We start from the raw sequence: 7,969 nt of genomic DNA, 5'->3' as shown, positions 1-7,969 counted from the left end.
CGATGATGATGATGGCAATGATGATGATGATGATGGCAATGATGATGATGATGATGGCAATGATGATGATGATGATGACAACGATGATGATGATGGCAATGATGATGATGATGATGGCAATGATGATGATGATGATGGCAATGATGATGATGATGGTGGCAATGATAACAGCGCTGATGATAATGATGGTGATGATGAAGATGATGACAACCTTCCCAGTCCATCTTCCACTCCACTTTTCGAGCTGTTAACCCTCTCATAACTATTTCTGGCAACATTACACTCTTTGTTATTACCAAAAATATTAATCAAGAATTTAAAAGAGATTAATTAGTCAATTAGCTACTAATTATTTATTGTCTAAATGAATGACGCTTGGATCACAACACAACAGAATTACTTCTGACACAAAACCATGACGAAAGCCTTTGCCTGGAGAGAGAGATCTTGGGATATTACTAATGTTAAAATGAGATTACAGATAAAGAGATTATAATTTAAATTTGCTTAAATACGAAACGGCTTCAGGTGGGTCGAGGAAAACTGGGAGCAAGGGGAAGTTTCAGCTGAGATGGTAGCAAGCAGTCTTATGTAAGTTGATATCAAGGGTGGAAAGATAGCAAAAGTGGGAGTCTCAGATCCGTTGGCATCAGAGGTAGTAAAACGGGTGCAGAGGATTGTCTCAGGTAAATTCAAACATGCCACAGTTCAAAAGTGAAATTTTAAGTCTCGTTGACATTGGTGAATGATCTTTATGCTACAGTTTCAGAGAGTCTGTGAAAATTTGTGACGGACAAACAATTGAAGATTTGAACATTGCTTATTTTCATCTTACTGTGTATGTATGTGTGTGTATATACACACACATACATACACGAGGCAGGTGGTGAAAAGTTCTTGGTTTTGGGTTAAAGAAAATAGAAGAGGATCAGTTAATTATGACTTTATTGAACATGTACCCCTCTCAAATTCACACACTTATTGGAACAGTCCTTCAGTTTTTATAAAGTCCTGTAAAAGAAGCTGGAAGGTTGGGGGCCTCTAACCAGGCTTTTCGCAATACCCTTAAAGCTGGGAACTTTTCAGCAGCCCCTTGTTTGTACATGTATATATATATATATATATATATATATATTATATATATAATATATATATATATATATATATATGTATATATATGTATATATGTATATATATGTATATATATATGTATATATATATATATATATATGTATATATATGTGTGTATATATATATATATGTGTGTGTGTGTGCACACACACAGATGACACAAGATTAATAGATTAATATATGAAAAAAGATTAGTAATATTTCAACATTGTTACAAAATACTGAAATAAAAAAAAAATTCACAATTGCCTACCTCTATGGAAAACACAGATTAAGAATAAAACAAGGATTAACAGATAATCGAATGTTTAGTCAATACCCATAGAAACTTATGACTCTTCCACTCGTCGAAATTACATAGATTAGCAGATATAAATGGATTAGCAATGTGTTGACAATTTACTCAATTAATGGATAAGTCTATGTGATCTTTCCCCACCCACTCCATCAGCGCCCTCCACCCCACTCCCATCAGTACGATGCTTTTACTCTTCTTCAATGGTTAAGAAGGATTAAAGGACATGTTAGTATCTGAATGAAAGTCTAATTCCTTGGTTACCTGACTCAAAAAATATAATATTCTTTCAGTATTTTTTTTTTTGAACAGATGTGTGTGTGTCTGAGTGCATGCGTGTGTGCATGCAAATACAAATATATATATATATATATATATATATACATAAATGAGGGTGAAAAATTAGATATTAATTTAATAATACCGTCAGTTTAACACCAAGTGGCCTAACCCATAGAAACCAGGGAGACAGTGAAAATTTATATATAAATATAAGAGAGTTAACAATAAGTGGCTAACTCTAGTGCAAGAAATAGCTCCTTTTTCTGGTATAGCCACCGAAGATTTTTTCCTCAGCAGAAACAGCATTACCTTCAACGTAAGGGAAGCGAAATACAACAAAAACATAGATAATTGCTGAACAATTGTTTCCTTATCAACATAATATGTAATCATACTCACATATTTGTCTATAATTCATCAGCAGCATTTGTCCTCGATACAATTTATCAGACCCACACGGGCGATGAAATACACATGCGGTCTGTAGCACTAGAGTTAGCCACTTATCGTTAACTCTCTTATATTTATATATATATATATATATATATTGGTAAAAACGGTAAGATAACAAAAGAATGAAAGAGACCTCAATATTATGTAAATAGAGGAATTTATCTGTAAATATAATATGTGACAATTATTCGGTAGCCAAGATAACTGAAGAGATGGTGGTGTGGATTTCCACCTCGGCAGCTCAAACTCAGAGTTTTATCTTGGCTACTGAATAATTGTCACATATTATATTTACATATATTTATTTCTATGTATTGGTTTATGATTTTCACGGTTTGATTTGCTTGATAGTGGTTTTATCTCTAATTTAATATAATATATATATATATTTATACTATAAAATTAGATTTAATCTTAAATCTAATTTTTCTTTGTAAATTTGGATTTACTCCCTAATATATATATATATATATATATATATATATATATATATATATTTGCACACACACACATCTCTTAAAAAAAACACAAAGAAAATTATATGTATTACTCTTTTTTTTACTCTTTTACTTGCTTCAGTCATTTGACTGCAGCCATGCTGGAGCACCGCCTTTAGTCGAGCAAATCGACCCCAGGACTTATTCTTTGTAACCCCAGTACTTATTCTACTGGTCTCTTTTGCTGAACTGCTAAGTTACAGGGCCGTAAACACACCAGCATTGGTTGTCAAGCAATGTTGGAGGGACAACAACAAACACAGAAGCATATACACAGACACACACACACACACACATATATATATATATATATATATATATATATATATACACATATATACAACGAGCTTCTTTCAGTTTCCATCTACCAAATCCACTCACAAGGCTTTGTTCGGCCCGGGGCTATAGCAGAAGACACTTGCTCAAGATGCCACGCAGTGGGACTGAATCCGGAAACATGTGGTTGGTAAGCAAGCTACTTACCATACAGCCACTCCTGCACCTATATACATACATACATACATACATACATGCACACACACACACAGACACACACACACATAGTTAATCCAAACATGAAAACACAAAGAGAAAGCACAACAACATGAGGACATGGAACAAGTATAGTATTATTGGACGCTCAGGAAAGGAGAGAAAGAAGGAGGATTTAACGTTTCAAGCGGATCTCTTCGTCGGAAACAGGGGAAAAGGAAAGATCCAAGGAAGGGAAGATCATCATCATCGTCATCATTTAGCGTCCGCTTTCCATGCTAGCATGGGTTGGATGGTTCAACTGCGGTCTGTGAAGCCGGAAGGCTGCACCAGGCCCAGTCTGATCTGGCAATGTTTCTACGGCTGGATGGCCTTCCTAACGCCAACCACTCCGTGAGTGTAGTGGGTGCTTTTTACGTGCCACCCGCACAGGTGCCAGACAGAGCTGGCAAACGGCCACGAACGGATGGTGTTTTTACGTGCCACCGGCACGGGGGCCAGACGAGGCTGGCAACGGACACGAACGGATGGTACTTTTACGTGCCACCGGCACGGGGCCAAGCGAGGCTGGGAAAAATCGCCAACGATACACCCGCAGTCACAACTTGTAAAAACTTGAAAAAACCTGTCATGTGTGTATGTGTGCATGTGTGTGTGTCTGTATGTGTGTTCATATTTCGTTTGTTGCACATTGGTCATAAACCAAGTGTCCTGGTTCATGTAAAAGCCATCATTTATTTGCTACCAACCACATGGTTCCAGGTTCAGTCCTACTGTGTGGCACCTTGGGCAAGTATCTTCTACTATAGCCTTGGGCCGACCAAAGCCTTGTGAGTGGATTTGGTAGACGGAAACTGAAGGAAGCCCGTCGTATATATGTATATATATATATGCGTGTGTGTGTTTGTCCCCTTAGCATTGCTTGACAACCGATGCTGGTGTGTTTATGTCCCCGTTACTTAGCGGTTCAGCAAAAGAGACTGATAGAATAAGTACTGGGCTTACAAAAGAATAAGTCCCGGGGTTGAGTTGCTCGATTAAAGGCGGTGCTCCAGCATGGCCGCAGTCAAATGACTGAAACAAGTAAAAGAGAGAGTAAGGGCATGGTTGGCCTGTTTATTGTTTGAAAGACTGGGGTAATTATTACTTGCTTGGAAACGGGTGAGCGTTGGCAACATGAACAGCATGCGGCCATAGAGAATCCACCTCAATGGTCTCCTATGACCCATGCAAGCAGAGAAAAGTCTATGTTAAAACAATGATTATATATAAGTGTGTGTGTATATAAATATATAGATACACACACATGCATGCACACACACGTATATATTTCTTTCCTACCCACAAGGGGCTAAACACAGAGAGGACAAACAAGGACAGACAAACGGATTAAGTCGATTACATTGACCCCAGTGTGTAACTGGTACTTAATTTATCGACCCCGAAAGAATGAAAGGCAAAGTCAACCTTGGCGTAATTTGAACTCAGAACGTAACAGCAGGCGAAATACGGCTACGCATTTCACCTGGCGTGCTAACATTTCTGCCAGCTCAGCACCTTATATACACACACATATATATATATACATATACACACACACATATATATGCATACTCACATACATACACACATATGTATAACAGATGCATGAAATGCATATTTTGATGTTTTGCAATGTTTGCTGCGTAATATTTGTTGTGGAAAACATCTTTGTGCCAGATGTGTTGTGAATGACTTATTGGTCATCCTCATCATCATCCTGTTTAATGTCCACTTTTCCCATGATGCCTGCATAGGTTGGACAGCATCCATTGCGGTTGATTTCTCTACAATTGGATGTTCTTCCTGTTCACCTGTTTCCAAGTAAAGTAATATTTCTCCCCTCATCCGTACATGGCTGATGTCAGTGCCGCGTCGACTGGCTTCCGTGCCAGTGGCATGTAAAAAGCACCAATGCCAGCCTCGCTTGGCACCTGTACCGGTGGCACGTAAAAATTACCCACTACACTCACGGAGTGGTTGGCGTTATGAAGGGCATCCAGTTGTAGAAACACTGCCAGATCAAACTGGAGCCTGGTGCAGCCTCCTGGCTTCCCAGACCCCGGTCGAACCATCCAACCCATGCCAGCATGGAAAACGGATGTTAAACGATGATGATGATGATGATGATAGAAGATTAGAAATAAACGACACCTCTTGTATGACAGGGACTCCTCTCACTGTCAAACATAATATTATCCTGTCATACATATCATTATGTATGACAGGATTCTTTTAGCTTGTTTATCAAACCCACTCACAAGGCTTAGGTCGGTCCTGGAATATCATAGAAGAGATTTGCCCAAGCTGCAGCATGTAATGTATGTAATGTCTGTTGCAAAGTGCTTTATTGTGAAGTTTGTATTTCACAATGTGTTGTGGTATTACCGACAGGACGTGTACATAATCTAATCATATGGAACAAACTGCTGGCATCAGTTGTTAGTTGTCGGAGCACTGCATCCTTCAAAACTTCCATGCTTCCTGAGATTCGCCAACACTACACCTGATTTTCTCCCCTCCATACACACACAAGCATGTATCTGACTCATACACTGTTTACCTCCCAGACATTCGTACATTACTGCATATGCTTTATACGCACTTTTGATAAGTTGTGGTGCACCTGAGCACTGAATACAATAATTTCATTATTATTATTATTATTATTATTATAATGAATGTTGCGCAATCTGCTCCATGCAATTTGCTCCACTGTGTAATGTGGTGTGTGGGATATACCTGTCATGCATCTTCAGAGGTATGCTGTGTAATGTATGCTATTTAATGCATTATGCAGTATATCTCATGTAATGTACGTTATGATAAATAAACATATATTTATGTAATAATATAATGAATGTCATATATGCATGATATCCAATACTATGCAATGTTTATAAATGTTTATGAACATTACACATACAATATTCATATTGTTGGGTGACTCAGCAACATAATCAAAAAAATTCTAAGTTATTAAGTTAATGACTCACACAGCTTTAGCTTTGAATAAATATTATTTCATTCAGCCTAAAGGTACTGAGTACTTATTCAATTCACTTAATTGTGGTTCACTTCAGTGTGTATGTGTACACACACAGACACACACACACATGTGTCAGAGTGAAGATTCAACAAGTAGAGAGAACTCAATGGAGATATGATTTTTATACAGTCCCTATGATGTACAAATTTGCTACTTATGTTTCATAGTCAGGCATTGAAGTTATCTCAAAGACATCATATAAGCTAGTTGGAAAGAAGAGTTACATAGGTATAACTGAAGGTAAATTCAAGTAAAGGCTTTTAAAGCATAACTCGTCCTGCAGATATCTTGACAAGTGAACTTTCACAACACGGGCTAACCGCTTTCGGGAAGTAATAGAACTCAACATGGATTATGAAATTAGGTGGCAGAGAATTTTTGAATGGTGCAGACTACAAACCAATGAAGCGACGAAGCATTAACTTTGTTGAGTGGAGAACATGTACATAATGGGAAAGTAATAAAACTCTGGAAACTCTGTGAATAACAGGACCGAATTTTTTATTAGGTGCCCACACACTGATAAATTCATATTAACTCATTGGAGTGCACACGATACAGATGAACACCTGCAACACAACTTTATATATATATATATCACAAGATATTTGTTATTTAATACACTTGACACTTCAAATATCTCTTGAGATAAACCTTCACAGAGCACCATATTACACAGACAGACACAACACACACAGAGCACCATATTACACAGACAAACACAACACACACAGACAACCTGCACAAACAAGATACTACCTTCAAACATAAACTGACAACAAAACAAAATCCCTTCCACACTGACCACCACAACTTCCCCTCTCACACACTTGCACAATTTACCACAACTTTAATACAAAACTTTTTTGATACATATCTAATTGTCTAACAATGGCCCTTTCTAACCTTTTCTGATTATATTTCTCTTGAAAATAGCTAACCCAAGGAGCAAAACTTGACTAATAAAAACGAGTTGTGGCCTTTCATCATATTCTTTCCTATTCCTTCTTCTTGCTTTTTTCATCGGCAGCCATTTTAGTTTTGCTTGAGGCATATTTGTGCTTTGTGAGAATTCAAACTGTAGCTTAACCATGAAACTTAAGTAGAGAATTAGTACATTTTAAGTACTACACAAAGGTTACATATGTATGTACGTACATATATGTGCATTTGAGCATAGAAAATGCTTTCTATTTTCAAGGAGATTTTGTGGAAAAAACAAAGAAATTTAGTATGTTTGGCCTTACATTTACTGAAATATATTTTAAAGTGGTTTTGTAGAGGAAAATGCATGATTCTATGCATCTAAATACATTATGATAGTATACTGGAATGAAGTATGAAATCCTAAATCTCTCTCTATATAAAGCTGAAGTTGTCTGTGTGTGCCAGGTTCGGTAGCCTTCAACTAACACTATCTCCTCCAAGACCCTGTGGTGCAAGTTGACCAAAATTGAGAGTATGATAGAAGAAGGCTTGCTCTTCCTTCCGTAGAAGAAAAAATTCATATCGGACCATGTTAACACCAAAGATTATTTACATCAAAAAGGTGCTTTTTTTCTATGAAAATCCCTATTTTTTACGATTTTTTTAATGCTGTGTCACCATTTTTCACTGTATTTCAAGCAGAAAAACATTCCCTTAAAGAGAATAACAAGCTACATAATGCAAAATGTTTACTTTCCAAAAATTTCAATTCTAAAGGGTCGAAACAAACCCGAGCAACGCCGG

The 7,969-nt window shown here is 37.1% G+C and overlaps 1 long non-coding RNA gene across 1 annotated transcript; it reads right to left on the bottom strand.

The window, feature by feature from the left end:
• Positions 1-6,720: 6,720 nt before the first annotated feature.
• On the bottom strand, positions 6,721-7,724 carry LOC118761281. The gene is made up of 2 exons (XR_004997262.1): positions 6,967-7,724; positions 6,721-6,892 (listed from the first exon to the last, which is right to left on the bottom strand). It is a non-coding gene; the product is annotated as an uncharacterized LOC118761281 (long non-coding RNA).
• Positions 7,725-7,969: the final 245 nt, after the last annotated feature.

This window comes from Octopus sinensis, unplaced genomic scaffold, assembly GCF_006345805.1.
Source record: "Octopus sinensis unplaced genomic scaffold, ASM634580v1 Contig11457_ERROPOS106955, whole genome shotgun sequence".
In the NCBI taxonomy this organism is placed as follows: domain Eukaryota; kingdom Metazoa; phylum Mollusca; class Cephalopoda; order Octopoda; family Octopodidae; genus Octopus; species Octopus sinensis.
The sequence above is the reverse complement of the archived record's forward strand: the minus strand, read 5'-3'. Positions and strand labels throughout refer to the sequence as shown.